General features: G+C 40.6%; 1 long non-coding RNA gene across 1 annotated transcript in view; it reads right to left on the reverse strand.

Annotated features, from left to right (window-relative positions):
• The window catches only part of LOC144050432 (uncharacterized), a 76,915-nt gene that overhangs the window by 34,324 nt on the left and 18,030 nt on the right, over positions 1-24,561 (reverse strand). The window contains exon 3 of the long non-coding RNA XR_013293845.1: positions 59-137. This is a non-coding gene — a long non-coding RNA (uncharacterized LOC144050432). The remainder of the gene's footprint in view (positions 1-58; positions 138-24,561) is intronic.

A 24,561-nucleotide genomic window follows, 5' to 3' on the forward strand; every position in this document is an offset into this window, starting at 1 on the left:
TGGTCCGGCAAGGCGGTAAGAATAGACGCATGCAGGTGACGCAAGTTCATTCGTTTACCTGAATAATGTGCTGAGAGCAGCTCCTGATCATCACCATCCTTGATGCCTGACCCTTGCCCCAGTTAGGAAGAGGAGACCTGGGAAACACACACACACAACTACAGTTAGTGGCAGTGCCGATAAGGCAATGATTAATGATGAGACAAGAGTGTGCTGGGTGTCTATCGCCGATGCTTAATGAATGTCATAAGAATACTTGTGATTGCTGGGGTCAGCCAGTGAATGGGTGCGGAGCAGGAGGAGGTGGAGGGGAGGGTGTCTGAAGGTGGAAGAGGGGGTGTCAGTTTGGAGGAATCCAGTAATGAGTCCACTAGAGACCCGACTGATAGCTTTGATTGCGATGCAGCGCGGGAGAGCTGCTGCAAATCTTTAGCGGGATTAAGTATCTCTTAAGGAGATCTACTTTCAGCCACAGTGTTATCAAACCTTCAGTGTGTTTTAATTAGGCCCCAGTGCACAGGCCCCGGCGTAATATGGCGCACAGCGGCTAACGTGTGACGTCGCTGTTCATTCCAAGTTAAAGGGGGTCATGTACTACCTTAAAATGAACTCTGAGTGGAAATCTGAGTATTCTGCTGCCCCCTGTGGTTACATGTTAGACGTCTGTTTAGGAGATTGGGTAGTCATGGCCTTTCTTTCACATACAGTACAACACTACTGGCTACTGTTGATACTTTTCAGATTCACATCTGCCAAATATATATATATATAATCTATACAGTACATATGTAGCAAAATTTAAATGTCCCCTTGCCATTATCTGTAAATAAGTCTGCTAAAATAGCACCAAATTAGTCCACCAGCTCCTCTCCTATTGGATGTGCTTGTCTGACGTCATGACGATGCCGCTCTCAAATACATTTTTTTTCAATTTGAGGTGCCTTGCTGGAGCGGGCGCTCACCAACGCACCAACGCTCGATTCTGTGGTCCCTGCCCCCCATCACATACACAATGAATGGGTTCGTCCACGGCACGCTGGGCCCCGCTAAGTGCAGTGTGAATAAGGCTTGTGTGTTTTTTGTTTCCAGATCAGACCGGTATTCTTCTTTTCCTGGCTAAATAAATAAATAATGATTTTAATTACAATAAAAAAAAATAGGGATACATGCTTTCATTTAATTTAGTTTGAATTTCTTTCTTTTTTAAGAAAGAAAAACTGTAAAACAGAGACTTTGGGGGGAAAATGTGAATACAGTACTGTAACTTGCACTGGCCAGCCACCATAATTGACTTTGGTTGTTTTTGTTGGTCGTTTTCTTCCTGCATATACACATTTACAAACAAACCCAATGATACATGGTTCTGGATAAGAAAGAAATACTTCCCAAAATGTCATTCAGTCATTCAGCATCCAGCAAAGATTGACAATAGTATTTCAGTTACCGTCCAAATTGTTCAGCAACAGTCAAAAACATGCACCCAAGACCCCATCTGAGTGGTCTCTAATTAAAGCCTACAAGGGGACACCCCCAGCCTAGCCGTACACCCACAATTAAGTCCTCCATCCATTATTGATGAAAGGTTTGATTAGAAACTGTGCCGGAACAGAACAAGCAGTCCATTGTCATTAAACAGCACTTACAGCAAGTCAAAACACAGCAGTCGGACACGCGTTTTAAACATCCTGGTGATGACGAGGGTCCGGGCGGGAGCAGATGCTGAAGGCTTTTGGGCAGGCAGACAATCTTACCTGCGGGCCTTAATGACTTGCAGGGGGAAAGCGAGACGAACAGAGCGGATTCTGCACGCAGGAAACAGATGTAAGAGATAAATAAAGCAAGTGGAGCGCGGCCATGTCGGCCCTGGGTATGATGAGTCAGTGGGGCCTTGTTCCAATTATAACCGGCGCTTTATCAGGAAATATGTACTCACATGAAAGCCGTGCTGCTCAGCGAGGGGGGCTAAGCGGCATTAGCGGCCCGCAGCCAATCAGCTGTTGCCTAGCGAGAAGATGATGCATCATTTCATATCAAAAGCTCCGCTAATTAGGACCGGATTCCTCATACCACAATGTGCATACATACAATATGTGGAGGAGGATATAATAGAGTGTCAAATTAAAGGAGAGACATGCACAAAGAACTTGAAAGATTCCCTAAGAGGAGAAACCAAACACCGCCACTGGCAACCTCAACTATGCTGACCTCCAGTGGTTTATCTTTTTACCTGGCAGGTGCACTGCAATTAGTCCCAGCCCTAAATCCGACAAACTTCCTGTCCTATTTTATCCTCGTCTCTAGTATCTACTTGCAACTGTTTATCAAAAGCATGAATCAGTTAGATGTTCACTTAGCCGAAGTCCTGTGAGATTTGCACAATTGCGGTTTATCATTTTCTTTATTTTTCTCCAGAACTCTATAACCCTTGATACTGTACTTGGATAGTAAAGTATCAAATTTTGTCCACTAGTGATACTATACTCAGTTAGTTAAAATGTATTTCTAAACTTTTTGTTTATATCTCATCTCATTAAATAATTTATTAATTTGTAAAAAAAAAAAAAAAAGAGAATTACAGAAAAATAAATACATTTGATCTATTTATTTGATTAAATCATTGATTAATTAATTATAATTAAATGACTGTAAAAATCGGAGAAAAATAAAAATGTTTATAGATATTTACATATTTTACATATTTTTAATTTTTTAATACGTTCTTCGCAAACGGCCTGCCTCATCTGTCTATTTTAAAAATCAAATGTGGCCCTCGAGTGCAAAAGTTTGCCCATCGTGATGTGAGTCGTGTACATCAGACGGAACACGGCCAGTATTCTCGCCCTATTTTTGACAGTATCAAACGCTACAGTAAATCCTCTAGTACCCACAATACAACTCCAAAACATCCCATTTTGGATCATCCCTGCCTGCTAAATAAACCATCACATCTTTTCCAACGCAAAAATACATAACACGCTCGCTGTGTGTTTAATGTGTGCAGTTCAATCAGAGCAAAGCCGCCAGTCTCATTAGGCTTAATGTTCTTTTCAAAGCCGCGGAGGACACATTGTTTTTTTGTGGACTTGTGAAGTGGACAGAGGTCCATATGTTTAATCAGTAATCTTCCTTTAATTGTGGTCCAGATGCTTGGTGAGCCGCCAACATTCACTTCATATTTGTGTGCATGCAGACTAGTGGTTACTTTGTACTGGCTTAGCCCATAATAATAGTCCTCACCAAATTGTATTGTAGTTTTCTCCATAGGAAATAATGAAAATCTGTTTCTGTTCCACAGACAAACTGTAACCATCATAAAACCATATAACATTCTCGAGTGTATAAATAAATCCAACTTAAAGAACAAACAATAATCTGTTTCTTGGTCAAACTTCTTGACATTAAGTGTATGGGCCATGTTTTCAATGCAATATAACACGAATGTAAATGTTAAAAAGTAAACACAAAAAAATAAAGTATTGGATCAGGCGCAATGAATAATCACTTCCTGGGTCAGTCTGTTCATATCACCCGTCTCGTTCTTATATTAGTGAGGTCGCCATATTGTACTTAGCAGCCAGGACAGAGATTTCTTATCGCAAATTCATTGCTGATACAATGTTTTTCATCCTATTTTTTCTTTATACCATCAGTTACATTTACACACACAAAAAGCCCAAGAAAAGCTAAAAAGAAGTATTAGTGCAACTTTCAACTACTATAATTTGGGAGAAAAAAAAAAGAAAACACCCCATCCAAAAGGGTGTAACGTGCCATAATTTTTCCTCCCCCCCCCCCCACCTGTCCGTCACGGTCATTAGAGCAATTATCAATAACAGCCAAACAATCCACTTCTGGAGTCTCAGCTTGGTGTTTTACAAAATCAATACGTAGCCCCTCTCCGCTGTCTCTTATCATCCAGCCCCAAAAGACAGAACAAATTTGCAGTATGATGGATGACGGCTGCCGTCATGTGGATTATGTAATGGGCCAGATGATAAGGAGTTGCATGGACTTCCAATTAGGACCTGAGTATCGTCTGAAAAGATGAGCGTGCTGTTATTGAACGTGGACATCGGGAGAAACGAGATGAGTGGCAGGCGAAATTAGGAGCAAAATGAGGTTTTGATCCACGGAGCATCCGATCAATCAACTTCATTGTGTGCTGCGCTGGTCGACAGTTGGCTTCATGTCCGGATCAAGTGCGCAGATTACCGCGGTGAGGAAAACAAGCGGTGTTAGTGTAGTGGTTGACATTGCTGGCTGTTATGCAGCAAGTCCAGGATAAATCACTCAATGAGTTTTTCACAATTTTCCTCAAATTGACTGATAATCAGCCTAGTGTGTTGTCAGTATTTGTAGTGATTCACATTGCTGACTTTAAATGTAGTTGGCACGGGATTGATTCTCACTGTATGCACAGTTCATAGTAACCCTGTGAATGACTCACAATCAGTCCAGTGGGTTGTTGGCCTTTGTAGTGATTCACATAGCTGACTTTTAATGTAGTTGGCATGGGATCAATTGTCACTGAATACGCTCTTCATTTTAACCCTGTGAATGACTAACAATCAGTCCAGGGCGTAGTGGTTCACATAGCTGACTTTCGTGCAGGGGTACACTTTACTGACTTTGCAGTGAGTTCAGGTGTAATTGTTCACATACCTGACTCTCTTGTTGATTGTGTAAAATTAGCAGTCACTCAATGCACCTTTCACAGTCCTAAGATTGACTATCAGTGTTTTGTAGTGGTTCACATAGCGGACTTTCATGGTCAGTCCTGGTAGCGGTCTGTCTTTTTAGTGAGTCACATATATAACCTGATGTTGGTTGACAATCAGTCCAGTGGGTTGTTGGTCTTTGTAGTGATTCACATAGCTGACTTTAAATGTAGTTGGCATGGGATCAATTCTCACTGAATACGCTCTTCATTTTAACCCTGTGAATGACTAGCAATCAGTCCAGGGCGTAGTGGTTCACATAGCTGACTTTCGTGCAGGGGTACACTTTACTGACTTTGCAGTGAGTCCAGGTGTAATTGTTCACATACCTGACTCTCTTGTTGATTGTGTAAAATTAACAGTCACTCAATGCACCTTTCACAGTCCTAAGATTGACTATCAGTGTTTTGTAGTGGTTCACATAGCGGACTTTCATGATCAGTCCTGGTAGCGGTCTGTCTTTTTAGTGAGTCACATATATAACCTGATGTTGGTTGACAATCAGTCCAGTGGGTTGTTGGTCTTTGTAGTGATTCACACAGCTGACTTTAAATGTAGTTGGCATTGGATCAATTCTCACTGAATATGCTCTTCATATTCACCCTGTGAATGACTCGCAATCAGTCCAGGGTGTAGTGATTCACGTAGCTGACTTTTATGCAACCGTTCACTTCAATTTACTGACTTTGCAGTGAGTCCAGGTGTAATGGTTCACATACCTGACTCTTATGTTGCTTGTTATCAGTCCTGGTAGTGGTCTGTCTTTATAGTGATTCACATATATGACCTGATGTTGGTTGATGTGGGATTAATTCCCATTCGATACAATCACAACATTTGCTACCCTGCCTTACTTTGTATTGAATCCAGGATATAGTGGTTCACAAAGCTGACATTCATGCGTGGGGTCAATTCCCACTCAGTGTGCTGTTCATAGTTGCCCTGTGATTGGCTGTCAATGAGTAGAGGGTGTAGTGATTCACATAGCTGACATTCACGCATCATTTCTCACTCAATGACTTGTACTCACTCCAAAGTGTGAACGGTCTATGTAGTAGTTCACTTAGCTGACTTTTATAGAGCTGGCTTGGCATCATCAGGGTCTGTTCTGATAAGACTCCAGCCTTCTATTCCCTACACAGGATAAGTGGTGTAGAAATTGATGAATGGATGGCAAACAAGCCGCACATTTGATAATGTAGGGTGTTAAGGCGGCTGAATCCCTCTCACATTTGACCTTGTGTCTTCACACTCGGCAGTGATCCATCTTAATGCTCGGCGCTGGTAAAGAGGTCAAGACGGAGGAGAACATATCATTCAGCGTCTAATCATTCCATCAAGCCGGGGACACGGCTCGTGTTTGCGGGGTGTCGGGGAGGTGGACCCCGGCCAAACATGAGGTGTCACGCTGGGCGCCAATGAACGGACAATGGCCATCCATCAATCTTCCACGCCGGCTTGTCTCCGAACCAACTACAATGTCCATTTCGGGCCAATTTTTGCCCTTGGGCCGACTCATTCATCAGCCCTGAGCTCATTTGCATTCAGGCGGGCGCGCTGAGCAGAGGAAAACAAGAGCACGGGTGCGAAATATTGAACGTGAAGGCCTCCAATGACGGGAGCTCCCAAATATCGCTCGAAGGGCAGCCCGGTTGCTGGGCCGAGCGAGCTCTTTATCAGCGATGCGGCGTCTCGTTTTTCCCGCTGACGGGTTGCTTATCCAAGTGGTTCTCAAAGTTGGGTTCCATAAGACACAGCTTGGGGAAAATCCACAATATAGAGAGACCACGACACATTCACTCCCAGCCATTTTCACTGAAGCAACCCCCTTCGCTCTTGGCTGTTTTACAAGGCCCACAGAATATTGTCTTCTATTGCTATAAAAAACATGGAACCTACCAAAAGATAGATTAGAGTATCTTCTTTCATCAGGAAAATAAGTATATTTCTATCTGTTTCCATTTTGCAGAAATTAGCATTAGACTATTGCTAAGTTTAATCATTTTTCACAAACTGGTGAAAAGAGCTTTTTGCAACATGGCCCTGGTTGATCTCTTATACTCTGCTGCCACCTGCTGGCCGTTTTGTAATAACTACCATTGTTTCAAGCATTCTCTTTGCTTCAGAGGGTGCATCAAAGCCTTCTGTATGCTCTAGCATTAAAAAAACGTATAAATATGTCTTTGGGAGCATGGTAATATTTAAATTAGAACGCATTTATACGTTTTGGGGAGCAAATGAGTTAGGGGTGAGAGGTGATTAAAAAAATGTTATCATAATTAATTGCATGCCTTCAATAGTTAACTCACGATTAATCGTGAATTTTATATCTGTTCTAAATGTACAATAAAATCTATAATAAATGTTTTTTCCCGTAGTTTTTCATACTCTTAACACAAAAGTAGACAAAAATGTTAATCTAATATAAATATAGCTGCATCTTTAAGTCATTGATACAGTAATTTCATAATCATTCATAAATTGAGTTAAAATTAAGAAGATGTACTGTACTGTAAAAAACGAGTGGGATATTGATTTGTGTTGTGGTCATTTTTCTGCCACTACATGTCATAATTGCATTTGTTAAATGTAGGTGACAGCTCAGTGCATTTTTCTTTTCATATTAGGAGCTTTTCCATCTTTAACGTGAAAAAACATGTAAAATTCTGCACATTTTCTAAATTGTAAAATACAACTTGACCCCAGTCTCCACAAATATATGCATTATTATCATTGTGACTGGAATTCCCCCAGTGCCATCTTTCCAAGTAAGGGGCTGTCATTAATCGTGTGTTAAAAACATTTGTGGCATTAAAACAACTTTAAATTAACTCAAAATTAGCTCACTAATTTCGACACCCCTATTTTTTATAAAGTATATAGTGTATAGAAGTTTGGTTGTGTTGGCGTGCCAGTCCACATATGTACACACCTTTTACAACATACTTTATTGCTAATAAATTTGCAGACCTCCAAATGGCAGCTTGCGGAACCTCGGATATCCAGGGGCCCCAATTTAAGGACCCCTGTCTTATCATGCACACCAGAACAGTGAAGTTTTTAGGGGTCCCCTTCAGCTGGGTCACGGCGTTTAAGTAAGAGTGAAAGTCACTTTAAACAGAGCGGGGCCAGCAGCTGCCACCGTTGGGCCCCCGACTATTACTTTCCGTGGGCCCCCCGACTTTGATGTTTTAACAATCCATACATATTGATTCAGACTGATAATAAACAATTTGATTAGCCTCTTTCAACGGGGGCTGTCATTTCAATCACTGGCGGGGCTCCGACGGAGTGGAAGTGAGTGGTCGAGGTGGGAGGGGACGTGGGGTTGAGTGGGGGTGAGGGGGGGATGGATGGGGACAAGAAAAGGGAATCCAGCCCTGATTAGGCCTCCGCCTTTGGTGGATTGGACAAGACAGCTGAGCTGCCAGGTTATTAACTCCCTCAGAAAATTCTCAGCCTTCTCTCAGGCCCGCCTGAATACTGCGATCCGGATCGATAAGCAATCTCCGGTGTGTACCAAATGCCTGCTGGATTCATTTGTCTCCCGGCAGCCTCGCCCTCCAACGGACAATACACCTGCACCAGCCCTCAGCCTTCTTTCCTTACATCGCTCACGTTTCACTCACTGGAGTCTCTGTCACTTTTTAAATAATGACCCCGGGTGGGGTTGGGGGGTTGCGGGGTGGGTGCGTGAACAACTGCCTACCTCTATTTCATCACAGTCAGTCGCCATCCTGGCCGGCCGGGCCTGCAGGTCACCCAGCTGTCTTGGGGGAGGTGGGCGACGCTAACTCAAAGGAGGGGGGGGATTACTGGGAGAACATTTGGATGGGGGGGGGGGGGGGTCACCACAGCATCAGGAGGCACAGATGTCCCCATCAGGATGAATGAGCAGCCCCTTGACAGGCTTCTGGTACAAGTGTACACACTACATCAGAATTCCACAAACTTTTTCACCTCAAGAATCAGCACATTGAGTAGAAATCGATCCCGCACTATAGATGCATACAAGTCAGCAACGTGAATCACTACAAAGACAGACGACACCCTGGACACCGCGGTCTGACGAGCAGTCAATCTCAGCGCCACCATGAACGCTGCATTTAGTGAAAACTGAGCCCACGCCAACTGCATGAAAGTTCAATTACATTTTTTTTTTTCTGTAACTCGGATAAGACCAGAACATGAAATAAGAAATTCCCATGCTAGCTACATAAAAGTCATCTATGAGAACCACTACATCATGGACTCATTGCCAGTCTATCGTGTAGTGACAATGAACTGTGCATTGAGTGTGAATTCATCCCACACAAGCTAACCACATTTCAGTGTCAATGTGAACCACTACAAAGGTCCATCAGTCAATCACAGTCTTATTGGGTAAGAATAACCCTGAATCTGAATCACTACAAAATCAGACTACACCCTTGGATAGATCTTCGGTCAATTGCAAGCAGACCAAGAAATTGAAGTGATCATCACTCACGTGAACCACCAAGCAATCGCTGGGTGATGATGATCTGCATGTCAGCTATGTGAACCACTACAGAAGTCCATCAGCCAATCACAGTCTCATCGGGTAAGAATGGACAAGCCATGTGAACCAGTACAAAGTCATACTTGACCCTGCATTCATCACCAGTCAATTGCAGGAAGACCAAGAAATGGAAGTGATCCCCACACTCACATGAACCGCTACACCAAACAATCACAGGATGATGAGAAATTGTATGTCAACTATGTGAACCACTACAAAGGTCCATCAATCAATCGCAGCAGGCTCATCAGATAAGACTGGACAAGCAATGTGAACCACTACAAAGTCAGACCAGACCCTGGCTTGAACGCTGATGCCCGCACTCAGGTGAACCACTACACCAAACAATCACATGATTATGATGACGAACTGGATGTCAGCTATGTGAAACACTACAAAGGCCCATCAGTCGATCACAGGCTTATCAGATAAGAATGAACAACCAATGTGAACCACTACAAAATTAGACTAGACCCTGGATTAATCATTGGTCAATCACAGTGAGACCAGGAGACATAATTGAGCCCCAACACTCATGTGAACCACTACATTAAGCAATCCCAGGGTGATGATGAACCGCATGTCATCTATGTGAACCGCTACACAGTCAGACTACGGCCCGGAAGATCACCAGTAAATCAAAGTGCATTGACTAGAAATCTCATTCAAGCTTCATGAAAGTCAGCTATGTGAACCACTACAAAGGCCGACGATACTGTATACTTGCATGGGGTGTGCGGCTCGCTTTTAGGTCCACTTTGGCCCCAGTTCAGGGCTGCTGTCTTTGTAAGACAGAGGAGATGGATTTACATAGTGATTGTGTTTGCTGATTTGGCAGGGCTGAAGCTGATAACTTTTAGTGATCCGCAGCATCATTGATCTCCTTGATGGATTTATCGACGAGGTGATGCGCGTGGGGGGTGTGAAGGGGGGGCTGCAACGCTTGGGGGTACTGCGAGGCTGACACGAAGCAGCTACCTGCGCGTCGAAAAGCCTCGTCTCATTTCTCTGCTTTGTCTTGTCGCTTTTTCGGCTCCCCTCCGCTCCTTCCTCCCGGAGGGAATCGTCTGTCAATGAAGGCGAGCAAGCGGCACACTTCTTAATTGTCGGCGAACAATGCATGCGGAGGAGGAACCTGGCGGATGTTTGGACTTTCTTATCCCAACCATCTCGCTCTCAAAATCACAACGTTGAGAGGGAAATGCAGTTATTAAAAGGAGCTCTGTAAATATTTTTTATGCACAAACATTGCAGCTGACAGGAGACTTCTCAGGCAAAATGAGGAGGAGGAGGCGGCGGGACAGACCAAACAGGAAGCCCCTCAAAAATGTATGCCGGGACGTTTTCTGTTTTTTTTTAATCAGTCAAAGATGGGCCACTCATCAGGGGTTGATTGCATTGCTGTTTTTTTTCCTGTGCAAGATCACAGGCTGGGAAAAAATACAATGATACACAACAAAGATGTTTTGAACTAACTGTTTCACCCCCAAAAAATGAATTTTGAGGGATTTTTTAAAATTATTTTATTTAATTGAAAATGTTGGGAGTGGGAAGGACTTTGTGACGTTGGAATGGTTTGTATTGGTCAATATATGTGGTAAGATATAATTTGGGCTTTTATTTTTTAAAACGTGAAACGTTTTTGGAATGGGAATGAGCACAACAGTTTAAAGTCGTAGTGGTTTGAATCGTGAGTGATATGTGGACAATAGTAAAGCTGTAATAATGTTTTAAGTTTGAACTTTGAATTTGAATGTTGGCAAAAAAAAAAAAAAAAAAAACGAAAATTTTATTTTCAGAATTTCTGAATGAGCTGAACAATTTGCATTTGGAATGCAAATGATTTTGAACACTTTTCAAATTATTGTGGAATTTTGGAATGAAAAATTAAGACTTCTGGTCATTTGAATATGAAAAAAGGTAGCCATATACTGTAAGCACCATTTGAGAGAACCGCTTCACATCTGTGTTACATTTTTCTAGACAAATTCAAACATTTTCATTTAAACTGAAAAATAATTGAAGAACTAGTTTTGAAGCAACATTTTGCGGCTAATGGAGTGTTTCCGACAACTCCTTCACATCTGTGTGGCATTGTACTTCACAAACGCAAACATTTACTGTATAAACTTAAAAACATTTGAAGATCTACTAACTAATATTTCCAATCTAGATTCAGGAGGCTGCTTTTCACCAGGCACTTCCTCTCCTAACCCTCTCAAGGTCGTTGGCGATGTGGAATCTATAAAACATCTCAATGAGGAAAGTTATTTGAATTCTTCCCTTTTTTTTTTACGGCTTGTGGCTTACAAGTTTCCATTTCTTGCAGTTTTACAAATGAATCCTACTACACCATGTAGAGCGCATGTCAGCAGATGAAATTACTGACGGTAATTGCTCCCATCCCAGGTCTCACTCTGTCTGTCTCACACACACACACACGCACACACATTGCATTTTTAACATTGCAGTACAGTCCTATGTAGCAGACACTCACAGTATTGTTCAGGTCAACATGACTGAGGAGCTTGTTCTCGTGAGAATTTATTATTAGTTTGGACAAGCTCAAAACATCATTCAGGGTCACATAAACAAAAAAACAACAACAACTCCATGACCAGACAAATAATTCTGGATTTTGCTTGCATTCGCTCTGTTTATGTGAAGTGCTTCTTTCTGTATTGCATTTCTCTTCACATCCTCAAACATTGCTCATATACTGTTTTCCCGATCAAAATATTTTTGTTATATAAGCGCACTTTATGAGCACTGCTTCACATCAATGTTGCATTTTTCTTTACAAATTTACTTTATCAGCTGAAATACATTTGAAGATTTATCTTGTATTAACATTTTTTCTTAAGACTGCTTCACTTCAGAGTTGCATTTTTCTTTGCAGACTCAATGATTTGCTTGATATCTAGTTGAGCATTCTTTTCGAGAATTGCTTCACATCTATGTTGCATTTTTTTTTGACAAACACTAACATTTTGCTGTACAAATAAAACAAAAATGCTTGAAGATTTAGCTTCCCTTAGGCAGCACGGTGGCTGACTGGTTAGCTCGTCCGCCTCCCAGTGCTGAGGACGTGAGATCGAGTCCGGGCTTCGGCCTTTCTGGGTGGAGTTTGCATGTTCTCCCCGTGCTTGCGTGGGTTTTCTCCGGGTACTCCGGTTTCCTCCCACATTCCAAAAACATGCATGGCAGGTTGATTGGACACTCCAAATTGTCCATAGGTGTGCTTGTGAGTATGATTGTTTGTCTCTGTGTGCCCTGCAATTGACTGGCAACCAGTTCAGGGTGTGCCCCGCCTACTGCCCGAAGCCAGCTGGGATAGGCTCCAGCAACCCCCGCAACCCTTGTGAGGACAAGCGGTAAAGAAAATGGATGGATGGATTTAGCTTCCCTGTGAATTTATGAACTAAAATATGCTTGTGTTAGCACTGCTTTGAAGAATAGCTTCACATCTGTGTTGCATGGAGTCCAGCTGTTTCTGAACAGCTACTCCAGCAGTTTATTTATTTATTTTGCATACCACTAGTTTCACTGTTTAGAGTCAGGCCATGAAAAATGTCCACTTTGAATGTTAGCATAGCAATGTTAGCAAGTTAGCATCACATCCGACAGCATTATGGTGTAGATGCCACGGACTTCCGACTTCCGTGTTTCACACGTTAGCGTCGTTTTCGGCACTGATGGCCGCGTTCCAACACTCGCACCCGCCGATGCGCAGGACGTCTCAACTCTCTGAAATGCTTCGGACAACTGAGACGGGCACACTAGTGCACTACACACTCGCACCCGTCGACGGGAACGCGCATCCGAGCGGCCCAAACGGAAACAAAGCTGATGTGTGAAAACCAGGAAGTCGGAAGCCCCGCCTCCTCTGTGGCATATACACCATTGTCTCATTAGAAGGATGCAAAACCATTTGTTATAACATTTTCTTTCGATATCTCGGATGAAATAAAAAATTTTAAAAAACACCCCAACACTCCACTCAGTGCCCACTCTGCTCTCATCGCGTCTTCCTGACAGTGACGCTAACGTGCGAGTAGGTGAGCCGCCCTCAGGCTTCTGTACATCCGCGTCCAGCTCCATCTAAATCACCCGCTTGTCATCACAAAGTCATATCACGCACCCCGCCGCTAACGTGCAACGTTTCCCCCCTCGTACGTGGACACGGTCGCCGGTGGCCATGACATTAAACCTGTCCAGTGTCACCGTTACCCATCCCCCACCCGCCACCCCTTCCCGGCCGGTGAAGCTAAACGCATGTGACTGGCTTTAGATTCGAGGCGGACAGCAGCACACCTCTGCTGGCCTGAATGCATTCTATAATTATCTGCCACACCTTGTAGCAGGAAGTACGCTCCGGCGAGAGTCCGCCTCACTGTCAGGCAAATGGCTTTCATAGTGACAAGGTAGTGGAGGAGCTCCAAAGGGGATGAAATAAGATTTAGATAGAGTTCCAGGGAGAGGACAGAGGTAGCGGGGAAAAAGACGCTGTGACTGCAGGAAAAGGAAAAAAAAAATCCCATTTGATTTTCTTTTCTTTTTGAATTTGAGAACACCACATATAGGGATGTTCAATACCACTTTTTCATGAGTACTCAGTGTCAGTACTCACTAATACTTCTAATACTTTTGATATATACAATTTCACTGACAAAAAAATTACAGATAACAATTCAAATTGCTGCAGCATAGCGCCATCTACTGCCAAGGAGGACTTACTCAATGTCAGATATGTTTCCGACTTTTGTGCCGGTTGCTTGCACCGGTAGCCTCAATGAGAACGATACTCTAAAATAAGGCATGGTACCAATACCCCGATATCAGAACATTCCTGACGACACATTTACAGCAGTTGTAGCACTGTTTTTGAGAAATGATCAGCCTTTTGGGGTGGTTCTTTACAAAATGAAAATAAACATGTAGCTTTCCTATAAATGGTCAAATTACATTAACATCTTTTTTTTTGTTTACTACAAACTCCATAATTTCCTGTATGAACCTAAAAAAATATATTTAAAGTAAATAACTAAAATACATTTAGAAACACTGTTTCTAAGAACTGCTTCACACCTGTGCTGCATTTTTCCTATAAATGCAAACTGTAAAAACGCAAAGGCAGTTTTTGAGAACTGTGTCACATTTTTTTTCAGCATTTTGCAAACTCAAATATTTATTGTCTAAAGTGAAACATGCTTTAATATAAATAAATAAATAATATTTTTCTATAAGCACCGTTTCTGGGAACTGCTTCACACTTGTGTTGATAAAAAAAAATAATCCTGACAAACTCAAACATTTATATGAAAGTTTTGCAAACTAATATATAGAAGTTTAATCACTTTGTCTAAATTGAAACATGTTTGAAGACTTGCTTTCGTATAAATAATTAAATATTTAGTCAAATAAACAGCTTCTGAGAACTGCTTTACATCTATGTTGCATTTTTCATTACAAATGTTAACATTCTTTGTGATGTGACATTTATTTTCCTTAATCTCACTGCTGTAAGGAATATCAATGTATACTATTTTCTCCTTTATGACTTGTTGTGTGCATGATGAACTGAAATGCAGCTACTGCATTCCATTTTGCGGCAAAAGCATCGTCTTGAAGTACCCTTTAAGGCCGATAAGTGGTGCGGCTCACATAAACATCATCAATAATTATTTTTGATGCGTCAGAGTTGATTTGATGGCAGGGGCATCAGCTGCTTTGGGCCGATTGATTTGTAAGTGCGGGAAGAGCCAATCAGCAAAGAGCGGCCAACGGGTGAGCAGGAACAACGCAGAGTTTAGACAATCTAAAGCAAATCGATGAAAATATTCTCTGATTTGCGGGCGTTTCGATTGGCCGCCATAAATCAGGCGTCATAGCGAGCGGCCAAGTTAGTTTGCAATAAAACAAAGTGGCTGACAGGCAAACTATAAGAGATGAATTAAAGGTGCGCGAGAGGAAGTGCCGTCTGGCGTGGTAATGAGACAGAATTACAGGCCGCGCATTCCCACTTGCTTCCCTTGCAGGAGCTGTCAACAACTAATGGGCTGCGGCAAGTGCCGCTATCCGTCATCCTGCTTCCCGTCCCACATATTTACGCACTTATTTATCGCCTTGATGCAATATCATCATTTTTAATGTTAAACACCCTCCATTTCCCCGCAGCCGCGCGGCCCTTCATCACGGGGGCCGGATATAGACGCGGGCAGGATACGGCCCTGGCTGAATCAACATTCATTAACGGTTGAAGGGCCGCACCTTGATAAACAAGCCGGCTTCAAAGTGGCTCGTTTTTTATTTGGCTTTATTTATTTTTAAAAGAGATGAGCTCGGAAGGACACGTTTTTAATGCTGGAAAAGAGCTTGCTCATCATTAAAGCGCATCCTGATGCGGAGTTCCGTATCACCGCTTTCCGCTACAAAACTCACATCTTGCCATGTTGCGTTACATATCGGCACTGTACATGTAAATCCAAATTTGAGTTTCATATTGCTGTTGTCCAGGAGAAACACGCACAGTATATTCATATGAGGTGGTTTACTTTATGAGCCGAAATAGGCTTGATCTTGTATTAACATTTATTCCTAGGACAGCTTCACATCAGAGTTGCATTTTTTCTTTACAAACTTAATGATTTACTTGATCATATTTAGTTGTTATGAGCATTCTTTTCGAGAATTGCTTCACATCTATGTTGCATTTTTTTTTGACAAACACCAACATTTTATTGTATTATTTAGCTTCCCTGTGAATTCATGAACTAAAATATGCTTGTATTAGCACTGTTTTAAAAAAAAATGTGGACCTGGCAGCGCCCTGCAAGGCAGAAGCTGACCACTGATATATGAATGTATGTGTGAATGCGAGGCCTTGGGCACCATATAGTGTAGATAAAGGCCATTTACCAATTTGGTATATATATTCACCTCCAAAAACAAACACATGCAAGTTTCAGTAGTATTTTGACACTGGCTGGTACAAAACGTGCGTCTCCATTTTTGAAGTAGCATAGTTTGCCCTTGTCCAACAAAAAACATTTTGAGCCACCTTTTGCTGCCCAACAAAAGAACATGTCAACAATTTTTAAGCTCTACAAAGATAAACATATTTTTTTTAAGTGACTTTACTTCATGTTGGCCCCACACTCAGTCTTAATGGAGCAGGACGAGAGTAATGATGGCGATGCTAAACTGCACAAGTGCTTTTGATTCCATCATCCTCCACGGGGGTTCGGGCAGCTTCATCATCAGGACGTAGCTAAAGTGCCTGTCGTTTCATCATCCACAATGTCAACGAGAACAGCACTCAGAAGACGGCACGGGAACTCCAACCAAGGTTGAAACGTGCGCACTTGTATGTTTGTGAAGTCACTTCCGTTATTTTAGAAACGGGGGGCAACTAAGTGCTAATGTTATGAATTGACTGAGAGAAAATGCTAAATTTGCTAATGATAATAATTGGAAAAATACACCATAACGGTGTCTTTTTTCATATTAAACAAATTGTTCTGTTTGTGATTTAAAGTAAAAGTGTTTTCAATTAAGATAGATTAAAATAACGTTTGTAATTATGTAAATATTTAAGAATATTATTTTACTAAATAACTCTTGATTTCATTGTAAAAAAAAAAACGCAGTTGTTTGCAACAGGACGTGACGTCATTAAACCGGAAATTGCATCGGCGAAAACAGAAAGTTTAGGAGACAGTCAGTAAGAGAAACGGTCTAATCCAGCACAATCCACATACATCTAATGCCTTTGGTAGCATCATGGGTAAGTATAACTTATTATTGTTGTTCATCTACATTGCTGTGACATTATTATTTGAAACGATGTTTATTTGGTGATGTTTATATAAGCGTTTCATTTTATGCTAGCACTCGCTAATTGCGTTAGCCTAATGTCATTACTGTAGTGGTTGAGGTAATGTTTAATTGTCCAGTCAATTTGTGAAAAAAATATTCATATAAATTTAAAGTGTTTTTATTTTAACATCTACTTGTAAGTGAAAAGTAATATCGCCTTATACTGTTGTTACAGTTTCACCTTCTTTTTCGTCATCAAACCTGTAAGCAACGTCTTCAGAGTCGTGATGTTGAAGATGAGTTTAGCTGATTGTCCAAACAAGGTTGAGACAGCACACAAGTATTTTTTTGAACGCCAGAAGCTGAAGGTTTCGAATCTGTCGCGTTCCACCTCCATATCCTTATTTAACATCCCAAGATCTCAAGCAATCAAGATCTCAACCTTGAATGACTTCACTTCTCTCTGTTAACCTCTTTTTTAAGTTCTGTTTTTCTTTATCCATGGAGCTTGGCAAAGTAAGGAATAGAAAGTACAGACATCCACTTTACAAAAGTAAAAAGTCATAAAAAAAAACCTCAAGTACAAATAACTGAAAATTCTACTTAAGTACAGTAACCAAGTATTCAAAATTTATTTTACTTCCCACTATTGGTGATGAGTAGCATTAGCGTGTTAGCGGTACAGTAGCACCCCGCCTGACTTTGCTTACCCTTGGAAAGCTTTGCGCGCCCTATGATCTAACATCTGAAGAGCTGATAAAAACCCTTCTGTTGCCTCAAAGCGGCTGCTGGGCTTAACATTGTCAAAAAGCTTTTTTTTTTTGTGAAATTCTCCTGCCGTTTCGACCTCCTGTGTATATTTTATTGAGCTCCTCTCATCCCATGGCGCTGCCAAAATGTATTTCCAAGCTCATTAACACATGACATGCATGTAGAAAAAAAGAGGGGTTTGCGGAGGGGGGGGGGTGCTCTGGTAGCAGCAGCAGCAGTGAAATCATTGTTTTTGATAAGCAGCAAGCTTTTCATCTTTTTTTTTTTCCTGCTGGAGGATTAAGGGAAGTTAATGAATTATCCTCGTCGGGGGCCGAGAGACAGTGTGTGCACATTGCACTATCCCACGTCTCATAACACCCAAGCTGTTTGAATGTATCGAACCGAGAGCGGGCCTTGAATTTTGTTCCCACACCGATCATGCACCGACCCACTTCAAGTCGGTCACCTTCTGCCTGCCTTCCGAGACGACCATGTGAAACACTTTTGAAAGTCTCCCCCGAACGCGATTAAAGGGGGCCATCATCCCCTTGGTGGGAGGTCGCTCACTCCCGATCTTTGATAGGAAAACGGCGGAATATGGCTGGAGGTCGTCGCCCTCATGTTTGCACGAGCGCCATCAAATGCACCAGCACAAACCGTCATAATGCGCCGAGACCTTTACTATTTTGAAAATGAGCCCTCAAGGGCGCCGCGGGAACTCAAATTCATCCCCGAAGATGTTTCTCTTCACTTTTCTATCATATAAAGCAAACAGGGGGAAAAATGTGCATTGAATCTAGGGGAAAATTAAAGCTGAAGGACATGGAAGATGGATAGATGGAGGTCAAACCCTCCCTTATGATCAAAACGCCCGATTGTTGGATGTCTGAAAGATTATCCTGGGTGATGATCCTGTGTTAAGAGTTATTTTTCCTCCCCAATCTGCTCAGGTTGCTCATATCAAGTAAACCATGCACATAAGGGCAATAAGTACACATTTTCCTAGTTTTTCCTCATCAGGTATATCGGTTAGGATGGGCGAGTACTCATACCAATTATATCAGTATTAATAATTATGTACAAATTATATATTATATAGATTATGTTTAAAATTAACCCAATTATGGATCAAAAATGGACCGATCCACTTTATGGGTCAATTTGACCCAACTTTCTGGGTTGTTTTATACAAAATGACCCCATTTTTTTCACCCAAGTAAAGAATCTGTTCAATATTTATGAATTGGTTTAGACTAAAAGGCCCTTCTTTTTTTTTTTTTTACTCTTAAGTTGGGTCAAATTGACCCAAGTAGAGGATCAGTCCATTTCTGACCCATAGTTGTTGTTTTTTTTCACCCAACTGTTTTAAGAGTGTACGTACTAGTGTTGGTCTGAGAAAAAAGTGCTATCAAACATCCCTAATGGCCGTCTTTCACATTTTAAAAAATAAGTAAAGATGTTAAAAATCAGTCCCAGGAATGATCAGAGTGGCCCTTTGTATCGAGCACAGCTAAAAAAAAATAAGATAAAAAATAAGTAACACTTGGAACCTCCTGTTCTTATTATTAAGAGTTCTGAATAGGGGTTGGGTGGGGGTGGGGGCTTTATGGACTTAAAAATGCTTCTTGAACTTGAGGGGACAAAAGAAACATCTTGAAAAGGTTGATTATAGTAGGCTAAGATGGAGTTATTTGTTCTTGTTAATGAGGCCAAGCGTGCAGTGCTCACTAAAGAGGGAAGCTTTCATGCATCAGCAGCCTGGGAAAACGACACCGAAACCTGACAAGAACATGTGGATATGCAATATTTGTATTGAATAGATACAAATTATAGATGTCTGATCCAGCTCATTTAAACTCATCTTGGATTTCATTACATTAGTCAACACGATTTTTTTTTAAAAAAATCCTAAACCACCTTTTCAGTCATTGTGTAGCTCGTCCAGCCTTGTCAATTCCGTTACAACACAGAACTGTACTGCTCTGTAAATTGAGGGTTAGAGCATATTTAACCATTTTAGGTCAGGTCAGTTCTAACAAAAAATCGTTTTATTCTTGTGCTTCAAGAAAGTTGAAAAGTTCACTTAAAACATCCCATATACAATCCATAAAGGTCATTTCCAGTGTCCTGGAGCAAAATTTGTAAGACAGTATTAATTGGTGATAGCTGTGCTGAATTAATGCAAGTCATTATCAAAAACGTCCTCTAAAAATGACACCAACTGTGTGATGATGCCTCCTTGTGTGTGTTTACAAGATAATGGAAGCCATTGATTTGTTTTGGGAGGCGGGGAAAGTGTGAAAATGAAGCGCCTCTCATGCTGCTTCATCAGGAGAGTAGAAGTATTGATCCGTGTTTTTAATGAAGGATCATTTAGATATGTCTGGAAAAGAAAAGGCGGGCGTTTCACATGATCACGTCCAGGACAAGGAAAATAATGTTTTAAGTGATGATTGATGTTTTAAAAATATAGTGCAAAAGAATAGAACAACAGAAATACAATTGCTAGCAACTACTAGCTTAGCTTAGCGAAAGGTCAAATAGTGAATTGTTAATACAACTGAATGGATGGCTGCATAATAAACTGTAAATTGACTACGTTTTGTTCAGTGCTGTTCCACTCCATTCCTGTAGGTGGCGATAATGCTCACTACAAAGTAGTTGTTTGCTGTCAAAGGAATAGCATAAGAGGAAAAGTACAACGAAACAAAATAAACTATATATATGTGTGTATAGCGCATACTCCTGCCAATGTAAAAGCACAAAAGAAGAGCAACATTACGACAGAAATCAACTTTTGATTGAATGACAACAAGCAGCAGCTTCATTTATCCTGCGATATTTGTCTTTAAAACAAATGTTTGTGTCACACTCTCTCTTAATGCCTCGCTCATAAAGGACAAAAGTGGTCCATAAATGGCGTCAGAAGGGAAGCGCGAGCCACAATGCACTGCAGAAGGCGACGATCAAACGACTACAGGGTGTGTGGCGGCGTCCATTTTTAATATGCGCGTGTCCTATTAGGCGCTTTTAAGTGCGTTTTGATAATTGTGCTTTTGTACTTTTATGGCCCTCTCGTCTATTCCCACTTCAATTTCCCCTTTTATCGGACGTTTGAAATATTGATCCTTGACAGATAAAAGCAAACGCCATAATCTTACCCCGGGTGAGCGGAATACACACGGGACACCTCCTAACCCCCCCCCCCCCCCCTTCAAAACCTTTATTACCTTTATTCGTCAACACAATTTGCTTACTGCTCTGGGATGTTTATGTCAGTGTTTGATTCCTACCCCCCTTCCTTCCATCCCTCATGACATTTTGCAAAAAAAAAACGCAGCACGAAGGGGGGAGGCGGGGGTGCTCCCGAGGTGCTTCCCATGATTGCCGCTGCTTAAACCGCTGTCAGCGCTGTCAGGGATAACAGTGATTTATCTCCATAGCACTTTATGGAAGTTGGTGTTTTGTGTAAAAATGCTACACCCCAATCAATCATGTTTTGATTTTTATATATAAAAGAGCATCCTGTGGAGCATCCTGCTACCACATTATTTATTGAAACTGAGAGCAGACTTCCACCAAAGTCTTGGTGGCGCTAGTGGTCCCGTCAAAAGAGACAACATAAGCATTTCATGATGCTGGATGCTCTCTATATCAGAGGGAAATTATACAAATTCCACTTTAATCTTTGAAAAAATATATTTATTTATTGACTACAAATCATCAGGCAGAACAATGAAATGCAACGTGTATCCACCTGTTATTCTATTATTTTTTATGAGATGGATGGACTTATATGATGACATGAATGTTTTTGGAATGTGGGAGGAAGAAAGACTGCCCAGAGAAAAGCCACACAAGCATCGTGTAGAGATTCAGAAGTGCGCAAGTTTTGGAATGCAAGGCAAACGTGTTAACTAATTTGCTCCCAAAAATGCATATATATTTTAAATATTACCATGCTAATAAAGACATATTTATATATATTTTTTATTATTATTATTATGCTAGAGTATACATGATGCAGCCTCTCAACTGCACAAAACGGTTGAAGCAATGTAGTTATTACAAAAACGGCCAGCAGGTGGCAGCAGAGTATAAGAGATCAAACAGGGTCATGTTGCAAAAAGCTATTTTCTCCACTGTTTTAAACAGATTAGTGAATAATGATTAAACCTAACTATATTTTAATGCTAATTGCTGCAAAACGTAAATAGATATAAATACACTTTTTCTTGATGAAAGAAGAGACTCTAATTTTTCTTTTGGTAGGTTCCATGTTTTTATAGCAATAGAACACAATATTCTGTGGGCAATCCAGTAAAACAGCCGGGAGCGAAAGGGGTTGCTTCAGTGAAAATGGCTGGGAGTGAATGAGTTCATCACTTGTCCACTATGTTGCCCTAAAATGTAGCAGTAACTAATAAGGAAAAATGGAAATGTGAGTTACTAGTGGAATGTTGCTACAACATCCAACAAAAGTTCTAAACCAATAGAAAAAAAGAAAAACAAGAAGGCAAACTTTATATTCAAAAAGTTGAAAGAGTTTTGCTTGTCAACCTTGTAGTTTTAGCGTGATGAATTGTTTGGACGCTCATCCGCACACATATTAGCCGGCCTGTCAGCTCGAGTGGTCCTCTGAGCAAAATGAAGCTTCTTTTTTTTTTTTTTGTCCTCCTGTTTTTCCCTTTTTCAGCTTTGCAAACACTATTTGAGATTTAGTGCAAACATTTGAGCGTCGGCCCCGCTGTATTGACTGGCCTTTGACAAGCGTAATCCTTTTCTTCTCTGCAGTCACTTCCACCGCGCGATCAATCAAGGGCGTCAATGATGCCCCCCGCGGGCCGCTATGAAGTGCAAGACGCCGAGCGTTCGATCGGCGGCGGCCAGCCACCTTGCCGACTTTCGCCATAATATCGTGATTGATTCATCTTCAAAGATATCTTAAGTGGTTGGCTGGACGTGCTGTTTTTTTTTGTTTTTTTTGTCTACTGCAGTCCTTTTCATTACCCCCGCTCGCTCGCCATCCTTTAAAACTGCAACACACATCAAAACTGGAGATAAATACACTGCTTTTGCTTTTTTTAATTATTTGATTTATTCGTCAGCTTTCAACTTTGAGAGACAATAAAACAGAAAGGACGTGCTCTTTGAACGCCGATTGGGTTTCAGTACTGCAAAGTGGATAACAATAGAAAAGATTCCTCTGCAAGTAAACGTACTTTTGCACTAGCCTTATGCTTGTGCAAAACAGACACAGGGTTTAAAAAGTAAAGTTGACCTTTTTACCCTGAAGTGTCTGCTTTGTGTCACTGTTGTGTATAAAAATACCAACATTTGCACACACAAACAAGATTTCTTAGAATGGAACAATATGGATGCCTGAAATAATACCCTTGGTAAATGTGAATAACATTATATTTTATATAAAATTGAAAAGATAACACAATTTTTTGACTGGAAATACTTAAAAATATATAGATATATTAAAAAAAATAAAATAAAAATCCAAGTTGGTTTCAAGATTGGGGAATAATTTATTATTATTTTTTTTTAATTGTACATTTTTAATATTTATTTTTAATATATTGTATATTATTTTACCCTTAGTCAATTTCAATAACATATTTTAAATAAAATTGAAAAGAAAATCAACAAAAAATTTTGAATGGGAAGACTTTTAAAAAATCTATTTAAACTAACACAATTTTATTTAATATTTTTAATATCTTATATATTATTTGTTTTGCACATATTACATTAATAACAAAAAAAATCTTGAAATATTTCCTTTAAAAAATTTATTTGATTATCATGAAATAAAATTCCTAAATGTCCCCCATCGAAAAATAATGTTAGATTTTAATTTAACTTATTTTAAATTAAATTACGTTTCTTAAATTTATAATATTCAATTTAAATAGAATTACTATGGTTGTCCTCCAAATAAAATAATTTCAATTACCTTTATTTTATTCTTAATATGTTATGTAGTATTTAATTCAATAATTCAAATACAATTCATCGGATTCCTAAACATCCCCCCACAGTAAATCATTTTAATTACATTTTACTTTAATTGAAATATATATTTTATTTTTGGCGGGGGGGGGGCACAGGAAGCAGGCCGCCCACAAATAGTGAAATTTTGCATATAGTTAATGCTTATTATAAATGCATTGAGGGGAAATAAACTCATAAAATTCTTGAAAAAAAAAAGCTGATTTACTGTCAATCAGGGTTTTCCAAGAAAAACATGAATATTAAAACCTTTTTTTTCTGCAAATAGGGGGATCTACAAAAATGCTGCATAATTAAAAGTATATATTTAAGGGCAACAGCATTAATGTTTCTTTCCATGACAGAAAAGATCATTCTTGAACAATATGTATATTAGTGTGGTTATTAGTGTACCTAATCCCCCCCCACCCCCCCCCCCCCCCCCCCCCGTAAGAATCCAAATGATTCCGCTGCCACCTGAGATTTAATGGGTCTGTCACGCGTGTCAAGCGAATAACACAGCCGCCATCCTGGTGCTCTTTTGTGACCGAATATGAACGGGATGAACGCATTACAAGGTAGAAGTGAAGCCCGACACAATGGCGGCGCACGGTATGAAGGCAAGTGTAGTCATTACAGCAACAGGCAACAGTGTCACTGACCTCCAGATTGCACTATATTGTCTCCTTTGTGTCGTCCCATTGCATTTCATTGAGTGAAATTGTATCTTTT

The sequence above is a fragment of the Vanacampus margaritifer genome, chromosome 4, assembly GCF_051991255.1.
Source record: "Vanacampus margaritifer isolate UIUO_Vmar chromosome 4, RoL_Vmar_1.0, whole genome shotgun sequence".
Classification (NCBI taxonomy): Eukaryota; Metazoa; Chordata; class Actinopteri; order Syngnathiformes; family Syngnathidae; genus Vanacampus; species Vanacampus margaritifer.